Genomic DNA, 22,365 nt, shown 5'->3' on the forward strand with positions numbered 1-22,365 from the left:
CTTTGGCGGTGCAGCTCTGGGCTTCTTGCTCCTGTCGGCGGAGCTCTCTGGCACGTCTTCGACGGTAGCGCAACACCCCGAAGAGGTGCGCTTGCCGGAGTGGGTGCGAGGGGTCTCACCGATCTTCTTCCCTCCCGGGGCTCCGTTGGCAGGAGGAGGTGCCTTGGCGGTAGCTGCTGCAACTGCTTCCCGGTAAAGTTGGTCAGCTCAAATCAACACATCTTTCTTGTCGGAGGGGACGGTGATGATGTTCATCGGCCCGGGCATCTTCAACATGTTGTAGGTGTAATGTGAAGCTGCCATGAACTTGGCTAGTGTCGAGCGGCTGAGGATCCCGTTGTAAGGCAAGGGGATCTCGGCTACATCGAAAACAATCCTCTCCGTCCTGTGATTTAGCTCGCCTCCGAAGGTCACAGGCAGCGTGACCTTTCCCTTCGGCTGGCTCCTCCCTGTTTTAACCCATTGGAACGTGCCTGTTTCCTTGAGGTCTCCATCAGGGATCTGCAGCTTTTTGACCACGACAGGCGAGATCAAGTTCAGCCGGCCCCGCCATCGACCAACATCCTTGTCACTTTGAGGTTGCAGATCATTGGGGAAACCAACAATGGCAAGCACCCGACCGCAGTAGTGCGGTCAGGGTGGTCCTCGGTGTCAAAGATGATGGGCGTGCTGGACCACTTCAGCGGCTTCCGTGCGTCGAACAACGGCTTCGCTGTGGTGATCTCACGCACCCACTTCTTGAGCTGGCGGTGAGATGTATGCAGCGAGGCGCCACCATCGACGCACATGCCTCTGTGGCTTTCTGGAACTCGTGATCGCTAGACTCGTCGTCCCCGTCGCGATCATCATCTTCTTCTTTCTTGTCACGGCCCCTGGCGGGCCTCTCCTGCTGACTGTCTTTGCTGCGGCGGCCTCCCTGGCCACTACGTTTCTTGCCGGGCCCTTCGGCACCATCTTGGCCCTTCTCCTTGTCCCGCCCCTCATACTCGGCCTTCTGCTTCTCGGCGAGCAGCTCTACTTGCCGGCAGTGTTGGAGGTCATGGCCCTTGTTGTGGTGGATCTTGCAATACTGCTTGTCGGAGCCTCCTGGCTTGTCGGCGGCCGCCAAGGCCCGGCAAGCGACACACCCGCCAACCTCCTTGCGGGGGTCGCTCGCCTTGGTCTTCTTGGGGGCGCCGGTGTCATCGGATCCCTCGACGGCAAGCACGGCCTTGCCCTTGCGTTTCCTGTTATGGCAACGGCCCTTCTTTGCTGGGACGGCGGTATCGCCAGTGGAATCGGTTTCCGCGCCGGCATCTTCGTCGGGGTACTTCCTTCCCTCTTCAGCGCGAGCGCATCGATCAGCCCGAACATAGAGCTCGGCCACATCCTTAACCTTGTTCATCGCCAGCTCTTCACACACCTTGCGATTACGCACGTTCTGGTGGAACGCCCAGATCACGGCGGCAGGATGAACATCGGGAATGTTGTACTGCACCCGGCTGAACCTCTGGATGTACTTGCGTAGGTTTTCTCCTTCCTTCTGGGGGATGATGTGTAAATCACTCGCTTGGCCATGAGCTTGGTGACCTCCGGTAAAGGCGCCAACAAACTCATGGCACAGATCTGCCCAAGAAGAGATGGAATCCATCGGCAAGTGCATCAACCATGACATAACATTAGGCTTGATTGCCAAGGGGAAGTAATTGGCAAGCACCGTATCGCCGCGGGCCCCCGCAGCTTGCATCGCGATGGTGTAGATGCTGAGGAACTCTGACGGGTGAGTCTTGCCGTTGTACTTCTCGCCAACGTCAGGCTTGAAAGTGCGGTGGGAGGGAACTGCCGCAGCTCACGGGTGAAAGCCAGACAGCCCACCTTGAAGGGTAGGCCACCATAGCCTCCCGGCGCTGGGTGGTCCATAGCGGGCCCCGCCTGCCTGTCCGACTGGTGGCGCGCGTCATGTCAGCGCTCGATGGTGGTTCGAGCGTCCTCATGAGCCTGCTCCCGAAGGACTTGGTGCTGGTCGTGGTTGGTTCACGGGTCGGACGACGCGATGGAGACATCATCACGCGCATCGTCATAACGGGTCGTCGCCCGCGGCGTCCGGTGCTGAGGAGGGGAATACACCGTGGCCGCATCGCCTTTGGCTCGACCCCTGCTAGCAGGGGTGGCATGACGGAGCAGCGGCCCACGGGTTTCGCCGATCGCAGCTCATCATCGTTGGCGATGCCGACGAGGCTCCCGACGGTGGCCCTCCATTCATCAAGCTTTTCCGCCATGGAGGGAAAGTCAAGGAGGAGCTGCGCGCGCACCAGGTCTTCTGCTGGCATGGGTGGCGGCAAGAGTTGGGTGGACCGCGATGCGCTTCGACTCCTAACTATGTTAGAAGGAGCCTCATCACGGCTCCGCAACCGCCTGCCACCTTCATCGGCGCCTCGGCCTGCACGCTGGCCTCCCACATCCTGCGAAGGATGCATAGGGCTTTTCCCAGGGCGACGCCCTTGGTCATCAGCAAGGCGGCGCTGCTCATCGTGTAGGCGCCGGCGTTGGTGTCTTGGAGGCCGCCGCGCCATCGGTGGGTGGCACGATGATGCCCCTGGAGGGCCCCGCGCCGCCCGCGGGGGATCCGACAATGTTTCGGGGGCCGGCGCCGCGCGGTTCGTCGCCCATCGCACAGGCGGCGCCGCCCACCGGGCCCGGACTGCCAGGGTGATGTGGGTGTTCGCGGGCCGCGTCGCGGGTTCTCTCCACGACAGGCCCGCTACTGGCTCGCACCGGCGACGGCAGTCTGGTTTCGGACGAGCCAATCGCCGTGGTCGTCTTCTTCTTAGGAGCCATGGCGATGACGAACTGCTAGGCCTGGCACTAGGCCAGATTCTCACAATAGCGCCCCCTACCTGGCACGCCAAAGATGTCAGTGGGAAACGACACCTATGGGATCACTGGAATCCCTTCTACGGTTGCGGGGCGCAGGATCGTGAAAAGAGTGGGACTAGTGGATGGCACAAAGGGGATTTACCCAGGTTCGGGCCGCAAACATGCATAAAACCCTACGATCCTGCTTGGTGGTTGTATTAGTGTTCTTGAGCTCTTGAACTAGCTCTGGGTGCTGCGGGGTTCGAAAGAGCCGAATCCCCTCTCAGTATGCCATGGGCCTCCTTTTATAGGCAAAAGGGGCTGCCACAGTGGCACACAGTAGGTGTAAAGTGCTACAGTGCTGCGAGGTTATTGCTAGCATTACAGGACGAGACGCATTAAATGTGAGGCTTAGGTGTCCTTCACTTTACAGGACGAGACGCATTAAATGTGAGGCTTAGGTGTCCTTCACTTTATTCGACACGTGCCCTGGCCAGCAACGCATGCAGCGCCATGTAGGCAGGCAAGCAGCTGAGGTGGCGAAGTGGTGGAGCCTCCACGAAGGTTTGCATTCTGCCACGCAGGTGCCTACCCAGCTGGTTGAGTCGGCGGCCGCGTACGAACGGCGTTAGAAACTTGGCTGGTGAGGGCCTGGCGGTGGCCTTGCCGGTGCGCTTGGCGATGGTCTTGCCGGGTGGCCCGGCAAGGGTCTTGCCGTGGCGCGCCAGCTCCCCTGGCAAGGATCTTGCCGAGGGGTCCTATGGGTTTCTTCAGTGAGGATGGTTGCCTTCCTATCGTCTTTTGATCTTGATTGCTCTTTGTCTTCACAAAGATCTGCATGCCACCACGGACGTGCCTCCCGAACCCCGTCCCAACGTGTCTGCTCAGCGTTGGTGGGCTCGAAGGTGGCTCGCTCAGCTGGTGTGGACGAGCTGCCCCGGCAAGGATCTTGCTGGGGCTGCTGAGGCAAGCACAGCTGTCCTTTCCCTAATCGTTGAACGTCCAACAGCTTGCTGTTTTGCTTCGTGACCACGCCGGCATTCTCGCACCTCACCATACCCCCTCCTAGCGTGCTCCCGTACCATCTAGTTGGACGCCGACGAGCTCGCACACTCGCCGGAGTAAAGTGTAATTAGATTAGGCTCAAATATTAGTTCTAAGTTCTAACTAACCTAGACACAAATCAGCGGGTCCTCTTGTCTAATAATCCAATAAATATTGTTCAATAGATAATTAAATAAGACAAGTGGGCCTATGCCTATTTTCTAAGATATTTTTTCTGTTTCTTTTTTTTCTTGGGCCCCACATGTAAGTGATAGAGAGAGGGGAGAGATATTTATTTATTTTCCTCACGGTGTGTCCCACATGTCAATGACATAAGGAGGCAGGGGCAACAATGTCCAAAAAACTTCTAGTAGACAGTCAAACCCCTTTGACCGGACGGAAATGATACATAAGGGCATTTCTATAAGGTCACTTAACGACAGCTGGGCAAATATGAGTATGCTTCGAAATTAGGGGTAAATCTGAGCAGTGGATTCGAGTTGGGGACATAAATATAAAAGACCCTTAAGAAAATGTTCATGGAATTGCAAAATGTTACCGAACTAAAAATTTGCACAAACTGGAAAAAAGATTGAATTCAAAAATGTTTCCGCGTATTTGAAAAATAGCCATGAATTTGAAAATATGTTAATGAATTTTGAAAATAAAAACAAGTCTCTTTTACTACCTTGAAGAAACTTGGTGGTTCACATAACCACCTGATGTTTATTTCGATTCCCTCACCCCCTCAACAATCCCAAACCGGTCAGAAATCGTCCGTTACTAATTTGCATTTGCTGGTTGCTGACTTGGACATGGTCAATGATGGTAGTTGATCACGGGAGCCGAAGGCCCACACATACTCTTCTTCCTCCCATTTCCTATCTCGTCTCGCCACAAGGAACATGACGGGGGAATAAACCCTGGGTAGCCTCATCCATACAATAGCATATTTCAAGACATCGGGACTAGTCTGGCCCCTCAGTCCTACTGGTCACAAGGCCGGCCTCCATGGCCAGTTGGAGCCAACAGAAGGCGGCGCGCCTCAAAATGCGGCGAGGGTATGGGCCGGCTCCTAGCAGGCGGCCCATCGCCACCTCAAAGTCTGCACCCACCTGCTACGACAAGACAGGGCGTGACAACAGTGCCACTTGCCACCCCCGAATCCTGGAAGGACCGTGGCTACAGTGTGGACGTACCAGGCGGACGCCCCTCGCCTGGCACGGCACTGCAGCCATGCAACCCATGACGATGCCTATGTCAGGCAGGGCCATGCCCCCACGACGGGCAGTCGGCGTGGCCCACAGGCGGCGGGCCCATCGGCCCACGTATCCCCATAAGATAGCCGGGCCTGAGCAGGCGGCCTCAAGGGGAGGCCGACTCCTAGCAGGCGGCTGCCCCTCCCCTTGAGGTATGTGCCCAATTAACCAGAAGTGACCGGGCGTGGCTATAGTGACCGTTCGCCTGGAGGCGGCCCTGTAGCCATGCGCCTACTGACCAAGCCATCGTCATCAGGGGCGAGGCCACAGTGCCACGCAGGCCTCGCTCGTTGACCAAGCTTGCGACAGCCGGCGGGACCCACCAGGCGGCGGGCCCCTGCTGTCGGTAGAGAAGCCGGAGCCCGCAGACACTGACAGTTGGGTCCTATGACCAGCCGGATTACCATTGTACCCCTGGGGGGTAGGCCTATATAAACCCAGGGACACCCATGCAAAGGGTTCAATCCCTAGATCACTCCACCCCCATAGCTAAGGAGAAGTAGAGCTAGCAGCCTTCTTCCTCCTCTAGCCCGAACAGCTCAAGGAGCAACCTTGTACTTGCTATCGATCATAGTGATGTGGAGACCCCGCAGAGCAGGATTAGGGGTGTTATCTCCTCGGAGAGCCCCGAACCTGGGTAAAACCCGACGTCGATTGAGGTCTTGCCTACTCCCGCTTCTAGAGCCTCGAAACGTTCTATTGACCCCCTACATGATTAGCCCGTTGGCATATGTCGAGGAAGTACCACGACATTTGGCGCCCACCATGGGGCAAGGCGCACTGTTGTCCAGAGACACGTTCTGATGGCGCAGCCATCCCGACTCATCTGATGGCGCCTGCGCCGACACCCTCGACGGCGTGGTGGCCGCCTGTGTCGCGAGCTCCCTCGCCGATCTCCTCGGCGGCGTCCACCTCGCCGACGAGACGGCCCCCGACATGGATTTGGCCAACTCTGAGAGCTGCCTCGTCGACCTCCTCGGCAAGCTCCACATCGCCAACGAGCCCGCCGTCGACCTAGAGTCCGTTGGCTCCACTGATCCGCCTGTCGAGATGGTCATCAACTCCGACGCGGCAGATGTTGATGCCTCCCCCGACCACGTAGAGATCATCGACGACTCGCTCCCCCGCGCGTGCAGCACCGCCAGTGCCAGCACCGTCACAGAGGTGCTGGTAATCAGTCAGGACGGAGCCTCGGCCGTAGCGGACCAGGATCCGATCTGTTCAACCCTACAATCCCTTGCCACTCCGGTTGAGGATGGCGCAGACAGTGCACCCCTGGAAGCACACCGCCTTTCTCTCATCAACATTGATGTCTACTACACAACCTTCTTCTTGTAGACGTTGTTGGGCCTGCAAGTGCACAGGTTTGTAAGACAGTAGCAAATTTCCCTCAAGTGGATGACCTAAGGTTTATCAATCCGTAGGAGGCGTAGGATGAAGATGGTCTCTCTCAAACAACCCAGCAACCAAATAACAAAGAGTCTCTTGTGTCCCCAACACACCCAATACAATGGTAAATTGTATAGGTGCACTAGTTCGGCGAAGAGATGGTGATACAAGTGCAATATGGATGGTAGATAAAGGTATTTGTAATCTGAAATAATAAAAACAGCAAGGTAACTAATGATAAAAGTGAGCGTAAACGGTATTGCAATGCTAGGATACAAGGCCTAAGGTTCATACTTTCACTAGTGCAAGTTCTCTCAACAATAATAACATAGATAGATCATATAACAATCCCTCAACATGCAACAAAGAGTCACTCCAAAGCCAGTAACAGCGGAGAAGAAACAAAGAGATTATGGTAGGGTACGAAACCACCTCAAAGTTACTCTTTCGGATCAATCTACTCAAGAGTTCGTACTAGAATAACACCTTAAGACACAAATCAACCAAAACCCTAATGTCACCTAGATACTCCATTGTCACCTCAAGTATCCGTGGGCATGATTATACGATATGCATCACACAATCTCAGATTCATCTATTCAACCAACACAAAGTACTTCAAAGAGTTCCCCAAAGTTTCTACCGGAGAGTCAAGAACGTGTGCGAACCCCTATGCATAGGTTCATGGGTGGAACCCGCAAGTTGGTCACCAAAACATACATCAAGTGGCACATGATATCCCATTGTCACCACAGATAAGCATGGCAAGACATACATCAAGTGTTCTCATAAAAGACTCAATCCGATAAGATAACTTCAAAGGGAAAAATCAATTCATCACAAGAGAGTAGAGGGGGAGAAACATCATAAGATCCAACTATAATAGCAAAGCTCAGGATACATCAAGATCGTGCCATGGAGGGAACACGAGAGAGAACACGAGAGTGAGAGAGATCAAACACATAGCTACTGGTACATACCCTCCGCCTCGAGGGTGAACTACTCCCTCCTCGTCATGGATAGCGCCGGGATGATGAAGATGGCCACCGGTGAAGGACCCCCCCTCTGGCAGGGTGCCGGGAAGGGCTCCCTAGAGGCTTTTGGTGGCTACAGAGGCTTGCGGTGGCGGAACTCCCGATCTATCTTGATATTTGATGGTTTTAGGGTACGTAGGCTTATATAGGCAAAAGAAGTCGGTCGGGAGGTGCTCGAGGGGTCCACGAGATAGGGGGCGCGCCCAGTAGGGGGGGGCACCCCCTATCTCCTGGGCTCCTCGAGTATCTTATGACGTGAACTCCAAGTCTCCAGGATGATATTCTTCCAAAAAATCACGTTGCCGAAGGTTTCATTCCGTTTGGATTTCGTTTGATATTCCTTTTCTTCGAAATACTGAAACAGGCAATAAAACAGCAATATGGGCTGGGCCTCCGGTTAATAGGTTAGTCCCAAAAGTAATATAAAAGTGTATAATAAAGCCTATAATCATTCAAAACAGATAATAAAATAGCATGAATGCTTCATAAATTATAGATACGTTGGAGACGTATCAGCATCCCCAAACTTAATTCCTACTCGTCCTCGAGTAGGTAAATGATAAAGAAATAATTTATGAAGTGTGTATGCTAGAGGTGCACAAGTTTGATCAATGATAATTGCAATCACCTTTACTAGCATCATTATATGTCATAACAGTAGTTCATCTCATACAACTTTTCACGAACTAGTAACAAGAAATTCACATGTTAAAGCATAGACCATAAACTTTCTTGAAAGCTAGCAAACTTCATTCTTATTTATCAAACAATTACAATTCATCTTACTTTCAGGAAGAGTCTATGTTAGAGCTTTGATTTAGCAAACTTCACATACTCAACTATCATATAGTCTTCTACAATTGCCAACACTTACGCAATAATTGTGGTTATGAAGTTTTAATCATACACAGAGAAAGATTGGGGCTTATAATGTTGCCTCCGAACGTATTCACCTTTGGGTGATGTCAACAATAATAGTTCATGCTAACTTACATCCAATTGGATATATATATCAGGATCACCCTAACACAAAGTGCTTGCCAAAGGATAAAATGAAAAAGGGAAAAGGTGAAGATCACCTTGACTCTTGGACAAAGTAAATGGCATAAAGTAAAATATAGGCCCTTCGCAGAGGGAAGAGGGGATTTGCAGAGGTGCCAGAGCTCGATTTTGAAATAGAGATAAATAATTTTGAGAGGTATGATCTCATTGTCAACATAACAACCAAGAGTTCCCAATATCTTCCATACTACATACATTATAGGCGGTTCCCAAACAGAATGGTAAAGATTCTACTCCCCGTCCACCAACAATCATCAATCCATGGCTCGCCCGAAACAACGGGTGCCTCCAACTAACGTCAAACCTGGGAGAGTTTTGTTTGCATTATTTTGATTTGATTTTGATCTTTTTGATCATGGGACTGGGCATCCCGGTTACCGCCACTTTCTCGTGAATGAGGAGCGGAGTCCACTCCTCTTGAGAATAACCCACCTAGCATGGAAGACACTGAAAGCCCCTAGTTGCTACATGAGAAATTAGGGCATACAAAACAAATTATAATTTGAAGGTTTAGAGTTTGGCACATGCAAATTTACTTGGAACGGCAGGTAAATACCGCATATAGGTAGGTATGGTGGACACTCATGGCAAAAACTGGGTTTAAGGATATTGGATGCACAAGCAGTATTCCCGCTTAGTACAGATATTTAGGCTAGCAAGGGGAGAAAGGAAAGCTCAACATGTTTGAATGATCCATGAAAATTTACTTTAACTGAGATGTGAGAAAACATAACCCATTACGTTGTCTTCCTTGTCCAACATCAACTCTTTAGCATGTCATAATAAATGAGTGCTCACAATTATAAAGGATGTCCAAGATAATATATTTATATGTGAAAGCTCTCTTCCTTCAATATTCTTTCATGAATTGTTCAAATGACCAATATAATGCTTGCTAACCGCCAATAAATTACTACCTCTACTTCTTAGATGTGAAGTCATTACTCCCCATGGGATAAGCAAATGAAACATATATAATTTCATATTTATGACAATCAACTCATTCAACAATTTACTCATAGGATATAAGTGAAGCACACGAGTAAATGAAAAACTACTCCAAAAAGATAAAAGTGAAGATCAATGAGTAGCTAAATAATTATGCAACTATGTGAAGACTCTCTCTCTCAAATAAGAATTTCAGATCTTGGTATTGTATTCAAACAGCAAGCAAAATAAAATAAAATTACATTGCAAGGATAGCACAACTCACGTGAAGAAGCAAAAACTTAGGTTCAACCGATACTAACCGATAATCGTTGAAGAAGAAAGGTGGGATGCCTAACGGGGCATCCCCAAGCTTAGATGCTTGAGACTTCTTGAAATATTATCTTGGGGTGCCTTGTGCACCCCCAAGCTTGAGCTTTTATGTCTCCTTAATTCCTTTCATATCATGGTTTCTCTTTTTATCAAAAGCTTCATTCACAACAAACTCAACAAGAACCCGTGAGATAGGTTAGTATAAACCAATGCAAAACCTTATCATCTTCTACTGTAACAAATCACTAAGATTATTATTCAACATTTAATACTAAATGTATCTGCATATTTAATACTCCTATCCTCAAATAGAATCATTAAACAAGCAAACATATGCAAACAATGCAAACATAACAGCAATCTGTCAAAACAGTATAGTCTGTAAAGAATGCAAGAGTATCAATACTTCCCTGACTCCAAAAATTATGAGAGAAAATTCCCACTGTAATAAATTTATCAGATCTTAATATTCAAAAATATTCAACATTATACCATCCTCTGACTTTTCTAGGGAATTTTTGCAACAGCGGTAAACTTTGTGTTTTCAAACAGGAACATGTATACTAGCAAAATAAGCATGGCAAAGGCTATCCTTGAAATTTTTATTGAAACTAAAGATGCAAAACATTAATCTAAATAACATAAAGCAAATAATAACAGAAGAAAATGACGCTCCAGGGAAAACACATATCATGTGGCGAATAAAAATATAGCTCCAAGTAAAGTTACCGATGAACGAAGACGAAAGAGGGGATGCCTTCCGGGGCATCCCCAAGCTTAGGCTCTTGGTTGTCCTTGGATATTACCTTGGGGTGCCTTGGTCATCCCCAAGCTTAGGCTCCTGCCACTCCTTATTCCATAGTCCATCGAATCCTTACCCAAAACTTGAAAACTTCAACCACACAAAACTCAACACAAAACTCGTAAGCTCCGTTAGTATAAGAAAATAAATCACCACTTAGGTACTGTAATGAACTCATTCTTTATTTATATTGGTGTTAAACCTACTGTATTCCAAGTTCTCTATGGTTCATACCCTTACATACTAGCCATAGATGCATCAAAATAAGCAAAGAACACACGAAAGGCAGAATCTGCCAAAAACAGAACAGTCTATAGCAATCTGTATCAAACGTATACTTCTGGAACCCCAAAAATTATGAAATAAATTGGTGGACCTGAGGAATATGTCTATTAATCATATGCACAACGAATAAACCTAAAAGCACTCTCCAGTAAACAATGGAAGCTATTCTCGTGGGCGCTAAAGTTTCTGTTTTTCACAGCAAGATCATAAAGACTTCACCCAAGTCTTCCCAAAGGTTCTACTTGGCACTTTATTGAAACAAAAGCTATAAAACATGATTAGTACAGTAGAATAATGATGTGGACACACAAAAACAGTAAGTGTAAATATTGGGTTGTCTCCCAACAAGCGCTTTTCTTTAATGCCTTTCTAGCTAGGCATGATGATGATAATCATGCTCACATAAAAGATAAGAATTGAAACATAACGGGAGCATCATGAAGCATATGACTAGCATATTTAAGTCTAACACACTTCCTATGCATAGGGATTTTGTGAGAAAACAACTTATGGGAACAATAATTAATTAGCACACGAAGGCAAAACAAGCATAACTTTAAAATTTTAAGCACATAGAGAGGAAACTTGATATTATTGCTACTCCTACAAGCATATATTCCTCCCTCATAATAATTTTCAGTAGCATCATGAATGAATTCAACAGTATAACCAGCACCTAAAGCATTCTTTTCATGATCTACAAGCATAGAAAATTTACTACTCTCCACACAAGCAAAATTCTTCACATTCGGAATGGTGGGAGTATCATAAGAGACTTGAACACTAAAAATTGTTTCCACATTAAAAGAGTAATGTTCAGAAAAAGGGTAATCATAATAATGACAAGATTTGTAAATATAATCATCACTACTTTTTATAGCATAAGTTTCATCACAATAATCATCATAAGTAGCAACTTCGTTCTCATCATAATCGATTGAAACCTCTCCCAAGATAGTGGAATCACTAAATAAAGTTGACACTCTTCCAAATCCACTTTCATATTCATCACAATAAAATTCAACATCGTCCAAAATAGTGGGATCACTACTTTCTAAAGTTGACACTCTTCTGAACCCACTTTCATCTATATTATCATCATAGGTAGGAGGCATGCTATCATCATAACAACTTTGCATATCAAAACTTGGGATGCTAAAAATATCATCTTCACTAAACGTAGCATCCCCAAGCTTGGGACAAACATTAATTTCAGAAAATATATTCTCAAATATTTCATCCTCATCAAACATAGCTTCCCCAAGCCTGGGCCCTATCATATCATAAGCATAATCACTCTCATCGTTAAAAATATGGATAGCACCAATAGTAAAGCAATTATCATCATCACAATGAGTAGTAGGATCAACATCATTTGGGGGGGATACCTTTCTACCTTTGTTGCTCCTTCTTTTCTTTTTCTTCTTCACATTATGTGTGGGTTCAACCTTCCTCATTGAGCTTCTTATTGATGAGATTGGTTGAATAGAAAGCTCCTCCTCGTTACCTGATTCATCATAAGAAATAATAGGAGGATATTGGGAAGTTTCTTCCCTTTCATTAGTATTCTCATCATATTCTATTTGCTTCCTTTTCTTCAGGTAATTGGCAATATAAGAATTTTCAATGCAATTCACCGCACAAAACATATAAATATCCTCTAAATCAAAATCAAGAAATCTATCAAGATTAAATTTTGGAATACCCTCAGTTATACGTTTCATTTCTTCATACCCCAAAAGAAGACTAAGCTCATTATGATGCCCAAGGGTAATCAAGTTATCACAATTTTTGGACACGATTTGATCATGAAACAATTTGCATTGGAGATTTAAATGACCACGTTCATTGCAAAGTTCACAAGGAGCATGAAAAATATTGAATCTTCTAGCACACTCATCAAGACTTTCTTGCAAACCTTTAGTTTTTAAATACTTATGCCTCTTGCAATATCTATTTTCTCTATTTGGTGTGTCCATGCAAGTCCAATCTACTCCACACAAATCAACATGCTTATAGGAGACATTTTCATCATAACTAGTGCAATCATCATTAGTACTATGGATATTCAAGGAGTTCATACTAACAACATTGCAATCATGCTCATCATTCAAAGATTTAGTATCAAGCATTCTAATGCATTCTTCTTCTAGCACTTGAGCACAATTTTCCTTTCCATCAAACTCACGAAAGATATTAAAAAGATGAAGCGTACGAGACAAACTTAACTCCATTTTTTTGTAGTTTTCTTTTATAGACTAAACTAGTGATAAAACAAGAAACAAAAGATTCGATTGAAAGATCTAAAGATATACCTTCAAGCGCTAACCTCCCCGGCAACGGCGCCAGAAAAGAGCTTGATGTCTACTACACAACCTTCTTCTTGTAGACGTTGTTGGGCCTGCAAGTGCACAGGTTTGTAGGACAGTAGCAAATTTCCCTCAAGTGGATGACCTAAGGTATCCGTAGGAGGCGTAGGATGAGGATGGTCTCTTTCAAACAACCCTGCAACCAAATAACAAAGAGTCTCTTGTGTCCCCAACACACCCAATACAATGGTAAATTGTATAGGTGCACTAGTTTGGCGAAGAGATGGTGATACAAGTGCAATATGGATGGTAGATAAAGGTATTTGTAATCTGAAATTATAAAAACAGCAAGGTGACTAATGATAAAAGTGAGCATAAACGGTATTGAATGCTAGGAAACAAGGCCTAAGGTTCACACTTTCACTAGTGCAAGTTCCCTCAACAATAATAACATAGATAGATCATATAACAATCCCTCAACATGCAACATAGAGTCACTCCAAAGCCACTAATAGCGGAGAACAAACGAAGAGATTATGGTAGGGTACGAAACAACCTCAAAGTTATTCTTTTGGATGAATCTACTCAAGAGTCCGTACTAGAATAACACCTTAAGACACAAATCAATTAAAACCCTTATGTCACCTAGATACTCCATTGTCACCTCAAGTATCCGTGGGCATAATTATACGATATGCATCACACAATCTCAGATTCATCTATTCAACCAACACAAAGTACTTCAAAGAGTGCCCCAAAGTTTCTACCGGACAGTCAAGAACGTGTGCCAACCCCTATGCATAGGTTCATGGGCGGAACCCGCAAGTTGGTCACCAAAACATACATCAAGTGGCACATGATATCCCATTGTCACCACAGATAAGCACGGCAAGACATACATCACGTGTTCTCGTAAAAGACTCAATCCGATAAGATAACTTCAAAGGGAAAAATCAATTCATCACAAGAGAGTAGAGGGGGAGAAACATCATAAGATCCAACTATAATAGCAAAGCTCAGGATACATCAAGATCGTGCCATGGAGGGAACACGAGAGAGAACACGAGAGTGAGAGAGATCAAACACATAGCTACTGGTACATACCCTCAGCCTCGAGGGTGAACTACTCCCTCCTCGTCATGGATAGTGCCAGGATGATGAAGATGGCCACCGGTGAAGGATGCCCCCTCCGGCAGGGTGCCCGGAAGGGCTCCCGAGAGGTTTTTGGTGGCTACAGAGGCTTGCGGCGGTGGAACTCCCGATCTATCTTGATATTCGATGGTTTTAGGGTACGTAGGGTTATATAGTGGAAAGAAGTCGGTTGGGAGGTGCTCGAGGGGTCCACGAGACAGGGGGCGCCCAGTAGGGGGACGCGCCCCCTATCTCCTGGGCTCCTCAAGTATGTTCTGACATGAACTCGAAGTCTCCAGGATGATATTCTTCCAAAAAATCATGTTGCCGAAGGTTTCATTCCGTTTGGACTTTGTTTGATATTCCTTTTCTTCGAAATACTGAAATAGGCAATAAAACAGCAATATGGGCTGGGCCTCCGGTTAATAGGTTAGTCCCAAAACTAATATAAAAGTGTATAATAAAGCCCATAATCATTCAAAACAGATAATAAAATAGCATGAATGCTTCATAAATTATAGATACGTTGGAGACGTATCAAACATTGCCAAGCACCTGGCTGCTGCAAAGCGCCTCGCTGACGCCTACCAGCGTGAGGTCGACCGTGCCATAGGCGGCACTTCGGCTGCTGTAGAGCCCAGCCGGCTGGGTGCCGTCCGACAACACGGCGCCACCATCGCCAGCATCTTTAGGGTCGGCCGCCCTGTCTACGCCACGCGCCTCGAGAACCTGCGCGCCGCCAAGGCGGCAGCAGATGAGTTGGATAACATAGAGGCCGAAGAGAAGTGCCACATGATGGAGCACGTTCAGCGGCTCCTCGACGCGGCCGCCTTTCAGCAAGAAACCGCCCGTCGCGCGACGGAACCCGGCATGCCCGACGAGACCCACCTCCCTCATCGAGAACAAGGCGCGACCTCTCGGTCCCCAACAGGCAGCCGATGGGACCCAGAGCCGGCTGCTAGCCGCAGTCGACGCATGCACTCACGATCAAGCGCGACCGTGACGGCCGCCGAAGAGCAGTGGAACGGTGCAAGGACTGCCCGCTTCCCCCGCTCTTGAAGAGGCCCGCACCCCCGTCGCCTATTGGGCACCCGACTCTCGGATACTGGCTAGGTCACCATGAGGGAATCAGAGAGAATGATGACCGCCATCAGATCGACTGACTTGCTCGGTCCTTGGCGGAAGAAGAAGAAGATATGGTCGGCCCGCCTTGTTTTGGCCCCCGCATCCGAAATGAGCCCTTGCCCAAAGAATTCTCGCTGCCACGAGACACTCCCAAGTACAACGGCTCCGTGAAGCCGGAAGACTGGTTGGCCGACTACTCCACCGCCATCAACATAGCAAATGGCAACAAGCATGTTGCCGTGAAGTACGTTTCACTCATGCTCGAGGACACGGCCCGAACATGACTGAACAACCTCAAGCCGCACAGCGTCAACAACTGGCTGGACTTCTCCGACGTCTTCATCCGCAACTTCACTAGCACCTACGAGGGGCCGCCCAAGCCTCGCCAACTTTCCTTGTGCGTCCAAGGCCCGACTGAGTCCACTCGTGACTACCTGACGCACTGGGGCGAGCTGCGCAACTCCTGCTCAGAGGTGCACGAGGTGCAGGCCATAGAGTACTTCACGGTCAGGTGCCGAGAGGGCACCTTGCTCAAGCACAAGCTCCTCTATGACAAGCCAACAACCCTCGACGAACTACTGGTCATAGCGGACAAGTACGCCACGGCCGACTCCTCCATCAAATCGGAGCTCAGAGTGGACACGTCTGGTAAGGTGCTCCCCCCGGCTTCTCAAACATCGGCTGGTGACGCCAACCGGTGCCAGCAAAACAACAAGAAGCGCAAGGCCTAGCAGCCGGCTTCCAGTAGCCGGCAGGTAGCAGTAGTTGAAGATCAACAGCCGACTGGTCAGCCCTGCACCAAGCGGCAGAAAACCTGCAAGGGGGCTTGGCTGCCCGCTCTCTCCTTCGAGCAAGCCCTTGACGCCCCATGCAAGTTCCTGACACGTCCATTTTGCATCATGCTTTTATATCAATATTTATTGCATTATGGGCTGTTATTACACATTATATATCAATACTTATGGCTATTCTCTCTTATTTTATAAGGTTTACCATGAAGAGGGGGAATGTCGGCAGCTGGAATTCTAGCTGGAAAAGGAGCAAATATTAGAAACCTATTCTGCACTGCTCCAAAAGACCTGAAACTCCACGAAACCTAATTTTGGATTTAATAAGAATTATTGAGCGGAAGAAATACCTCAGGGGGCCCACACCCTGTCCAGGAGGGTGAGGGCACGCCTACCCCTACTGGCGCGCCCTGTCTCCTGGGCCCCCTAGTGCCCCCCGGTGTCCTAGGCCCCCTGGTGCCCCCCGGTGTCCATCTTCTGCTATATGAAGGGTTTTGTCCTAGAAAAAATCATGGGCAAGCTTACGAGACGAAACTCCGCTGCCACGAGGCGGAACCTTGGCGGAACCAATCTAGAGCTCCGGTAGAGCTGTTCTGCCGGGGATACTTCCCTCCGGGAGGGGAGAATCATCACCATCGTCATCACCAACGATCCTCCCACTGGGAGAGGGTCAATATCCATCAACATCTTCACCAGCACCATCTCCTTTCAAACCCTAGTTCATCTCTTGTATCTAATCTTGTATCCAAAACCACAAGTTGGTACCTATGGGTTGCTAGTAGTGTTGATTACTCCTTGTAGTCGATACTTATTGCTTTACTTGGTGGAAGATCATATGTTCAAATCCTTTATGCATATTATTACACCTCTGATTATGAACATGAATATGCTTTGTGAGTAGTTATGTTTGTTCCTGAGGACATGGGTGAAGTCTTGCTATTAATAGTCATGTGAATTTGGTATTTGTTTGATATTTTGATGAGATGTATGTTGTCTTTCCTCTAGTGGTGTTATGTGAATGTCGACTACATGACACTTCACCATTATTGGGCCTAGAGGAAGGCATTGGGAAGTAATAAGTAGATGATGGGTTGCTAGAGTGATAGAAGCTTAAACCCTAGTTTACGCGTTGCTTCGTTAGGGGCTGATTTGGATCCATATGTTTAATGTTGTGGTTAGGTTTACCTTAATACTTTTGTTGTAGTTGCGGATGCTTGCAATAGGGGTTAATCATAAGTGGGATGCTTGTCCAAGTAAGGGCAGTACCCAAGCACCGGTCCACCCACATATCAAATTATCAAAGTACCGAACGCGAATCATATGAACGTGATGAAACTAGCTTGGCGATAATTAACATGTGTCCTCGGGAGCTCTTTTCTCATTATAAGAAATTGTCCAGTATTATCCTTTGCTACAAAAAGGATTGGGACACCTTGCTGCACCTTATTTACTTTTATTATTTATTACTTGCTACAATTTATCTTATCACAAACTATCTATTACCTACAATTTCAGTGATTGCAGAGAAAACCTTACTGAAAACCGCTTATCATTTCCTTCTGCTCCTTGTTGGGTTCAACACTTTTACTTATCGAAAGGACTACAATAGATCCCCTACACTTGTGGGTCATCAGTTCCACAGCGGCGCAAAGCCGTCCAACCACACCACTCAGAAGTGCAACTAGCTAGCTCAGATCGCCAAGGGAGAGGCCCTCCCACCTCCCCCGCCAGCCGGCTCTCCAGCTCCAGCCGACAGCCCGACCAGTCGGCACGATACAAGACGAGTTCCCTGAGGAGCATGCTGCTTATGTTGTCTTCACAAGCCAAGCCGACAACAGGCATAGCAGGCGGCAGCAGCACAGAGAGGTCAATGTTGTCAGTATAAAAGCTCCCACCCGCATGCACTCGTCCAAGAAGCCCATCATTTGGAGCCAAGCTGACCACCCAACTATGATGCACAACCCGGGTTCAGATGCCCTGGTGCTCGATGTAACCTTTGCAACAGAGAGGCGGAGCTGCCGTTTCAGCCGAGTTCTAATAGATGGCGGCAGCACCATCAGTATCCTGTACCGCGAGACCATGGAGCGACTAGGCATCAAGGCCAAGCAAGTTCAGCCAAGCCGGACTATTTTTCACGACATAGTTCCATGTCTCTCCTGCTGCCCAATTGGAAAGATAAAGATTGACGTCCTCTTCGGCGACAGAGATCATTTCCGCCGCGAGCCACTGTGGTTTGAAGTGCTCGACCTGGAAAGCCCCTATCACGCGCTCCTGGGCCGCCCTGCACTGTCCAAGTTTATGATGGTACCTCACTATGCACACCTCAAGGCCAACATGCCAGGCATAAAGGGCATCATTACAGTTGTCGAAGATTACAAGAAGTCACAAGACTGTGCGGTTGCCAGCAGCCGGCTGGCCGAGTCCCTCATCATAGCTCAGGAAAGACGGCTCCTTGATCGGAAGGTAGCCATGGCCAGCGAGAAGCTGGCCATGCCGACTGATCACAAGGAAGCCGAAGCAGGGGCCTCATTCCAGCCGGCCAAAGAGACCACCCGGACAGGTTTGCCGTTGTGGGTGTTGGCCTTGACAGCAAATAGGAAGGCGAGCTCATCAATTTCCTCCGTGAGAATCGAGACATCTTTGCATGGTCCTCCAAAGACATGCCAGGTGTCTCGACGGATCTCGCCGAGCACAAACTTCATGTAAGCTCAGATGCCAAGCCGATCAAGCAACCCATCCGCTGCCTGTCTGAAGATTAGAGAAGGATTGTTGGAGAAAAAGTCACCCTACTGCTAGCAGCCGAATTCATTATGGAAGTGTTCCACCCGGACTGGCTTGCCAACCCGGTCCTCGTGCTGAAGAAGAACAACAAGTGGCATATGTGCATAGACTATACCAGTCTCAACAAAGCATGCGCCAAAGATCCCTTCGCTTTGCCACGAATAGACCAAGTGATCGACTCCACAGCTGGATGCGAGATGCTATCCTTCCTTGATGCCTATTCCGGCTACCACCAGATCAAGCTGGATTCGGCTGATTGCCTAAAGACCGCCTTCATCACGCCATTCGGTGCCTTTCGCTACATCACCATGACGTTCTGCTACTCGCCTCGGGTTGCCATGTACACATAGGCGGAGGCCAAAGAGGCGCGAGAAGACGGCGTCTGTCGGCGTCAAAACCGGCGGATCTCTGGTACGGGGTCCCGAACTGTGCGTCTAGGCGGATGGTAACAGGAGACAAGGGACACGATGTTTTTACCCAGGTTCGGGCCCTCTCGATGGAGGTAAAACCCTACTCCTGCTTGATTAATATTGATGATATGGGTTGTACAATAGTAGATCTACCACGATATCAGAGAGGCTAAACCCTAGAAGCTAGCCTATGGTATGATTGTTGTTCGTCCTACGAACTAAACCTCTCCGGTTTATATAGACACCGGAGAGGGCTAGGGTTACACAGAGTCTGTTACAATGGGAGGAGATCTACATATCGTATCGCCAAGCTTGCCTTCCACACCAAGGAAAGTCCTATCCGGACACGGGACGAAGTCTTCAATCTTGTATCTTCATAGTCCGGGAGTCCGGCCAGAGGTCATAGTCCGGCCATCCGGACACCCCCTAATCCAGGACTCCCTCAGTAGCCCCTGAACCAGGCTTCAATGACGATGAGTCCAGTGCGCAAATTGTCTTCGGCATTGCAAGGCGGGTTCGTCCTCCGAATACTTCATAGAAGATGTAGAACATAAGAATAGTGTTCGATTCTGCAAAATAGTTTCCACATACCACCGTAGAGAGAATAATATTCGCACAAATCTAATCTGCTGACGTATTCCGTAGCGTGACATAATGCCATAGCCAAGCCTTTATTCGAATCATTTTACTGTCCCACCTCAGCGTGTTTAGCGCGGCGGTTTCCTTGGAACGTCTTGTCAAAGCAGAGATCGTGTCCCCTTATTCCGGGATTCTCATCAATACGGGTGTGGGTAACCCAACCGCGCCATTAATCGCGGTGCTTGGGAGATAAGCGAGTTTTACTAGGCTGGTGAGGGCACATAGTTTCGGCCGACCATATAAGGGGATAAGAATCCACCCTTTCCATCTACGCCTTTCTCCTCCTTCGCTTATCCATTCCTGCGCACTCGAGCTCTAGCCCCAAGTCCGCACTTCCCACCTCAACCTTCTCCAATCATGTCCGAAGCGGGAGGCAGGTGGATGGCCTCCTCTCTTACGGAGGGGCAAATCAAGAAGCTGAGGAAAGACGGATACTTGTCCAATGACATCGCGCACCGGCTCCCAGATGAGGGGCAACTCATCCACACCCCCAGGCCCCATGAGAGGGTCGTGTTTCTCCCCCGTTTCCTCCGCGGACTAGGCTTACCACTCCACCCATTTGTCCGGGGGCTCATGTTCTACTACGTCCTGGATTTCCACGATCTGGCCCCGAACTTCATCCTCAACATCTCGGCGGTTATCATCGTGTGCGAGGTCTGCCTCCACATCCAGCCCCACTTTGGCTTATTGCTGAAGACCTTCAATGTCAAGCCGAAAGTTGTGGGCGATCGGCAAGCGGAGTGCAGAGGTGCCATGTTGGGCAAGATGCCCAACGTCACCTGGCTCGAGGCCTCCTTTGTTGAAACCATCAAAGGGGGCAATCGGGATGGTTCTACATCACCGAGCCGCGTGACCCTGAATGGGCAACAGCCCCCGAATTCCACTCTGGCATCACCACACGGCTCACCTCCTGGAAAGAGACGGGCCTGTCGTGGGGTAATCCGGAAGAGGTGACCGGACTCCAAAGCTGCATCCAAAACTTGGTGGACAAGAAGGTTAAGCTTGTTAACGCAGTCCAGGTCATGCTCTTCCGCCGGATCCTCCCGTGTCAACGACGGGCTTTCAACTTGTGGGGTTTCGACCCAGCTCAACACCAAACTTTGTCCAGGCTGTTCGACACAATGCACGAAAATGCCTGGAAGGTGCTATTCAAGAGCTCAGAGGTTCCCCCACCCATTACCGAGGATCGCGGATTCTACGCAAAGCGCCAAGCCAGCGCGGTAAGCTTGTTTTACCCTTTACAGGATACTCGTTTTCCATAGTTTGATTCTATGTGGGATCTAAGCTCCTGCTCCTTTGATAGGACTGGAAGGAGACGTCTGGACGGTTTAACTGTCGGGCTCCTTTGCCCGAAGGCCCAGCTGATGCATGCTTGACGAAGCTGCTAGCCCCGACACCTCATGTGGTGCCGGAGAAGAAGGCCAAGAAGAAGGCCACGGGAACCCGAAAGAGCTCCCGGCGCCTAGTGGTGTCGGACTCATCACTTGACGACCCCAAAGCGCAGCCCTCCTCCGAAGACGAGGAGGAGGAAGAAGAAGCCTCTCCCCCTCCAGCGGGGGGAGGAAAGAAAAGAAAGGCCGCCCCAACTGGGGAGGCCGGAGGGTCCAAGAAGGAGAAGACCCTTCTTCCGGACTACGCCTCCGACGCCGACGACAGCGGAGAGGAGTGGCCATCCAGGGCCAAGCCCCTGGCCAAATCGTAAGTATCCGGATACCAGAATAGTTCATAGCGTTCCTTTATTTGCACAGTACCTTCTTACGCCGAATATAGTCATGCAGTATGCCCAAGGCTCAGCTCGACGATTTGTCGAGCGGCTCCCTGGATTCGTCGGATGTGAATAGTGTTTCACTCCCAACGGCTACCTCCCCCCGCCCTACGGATGATGCCGAGGTGGAGTCCCAAAAGGGGCTAAACCAGGAGGAGGTGATCCCGGAGGCGCCGCAAGGCGACCTCCCAAACTCCAGGCCCAAAGGGGATAAAACCCCGGAGGGATCTAAGTCCGGCCCTGGGCCGGACACCGCACCGGAACCTTCAGTGGCTCCGGAGTCTGGCAGGCGGCCCCCTCACAAGAAGGGCAAGCCTACGACGCCGGCGGCCTCCGTCCAACCGGAGGCGCCGGACAATTTGCTGGAGGTGCTTAACGGCGCCTCCATTGACGAGGAACACCGCACTGTTATGAGTGCGGTGATGCAGAAGGTTCAGTCCGCCAAGA

This window comes from Triticum dicoccoides, chromosome 5B (assembly GCF_002162155.2).
Source record: "Triticum dicoccoides isolate Atlit2015 ecotype Zavitan chromosome 5B, WEW_v2.0, whole genome shotgun sequence".
Taxonomy (NCBI): domain Eukaryota; kingdom Viridiplantae; phylum Streptophyta; class Magnoliopsida; order Poales; family Poaceae; genus Triticum; species Triticum dicoccoides.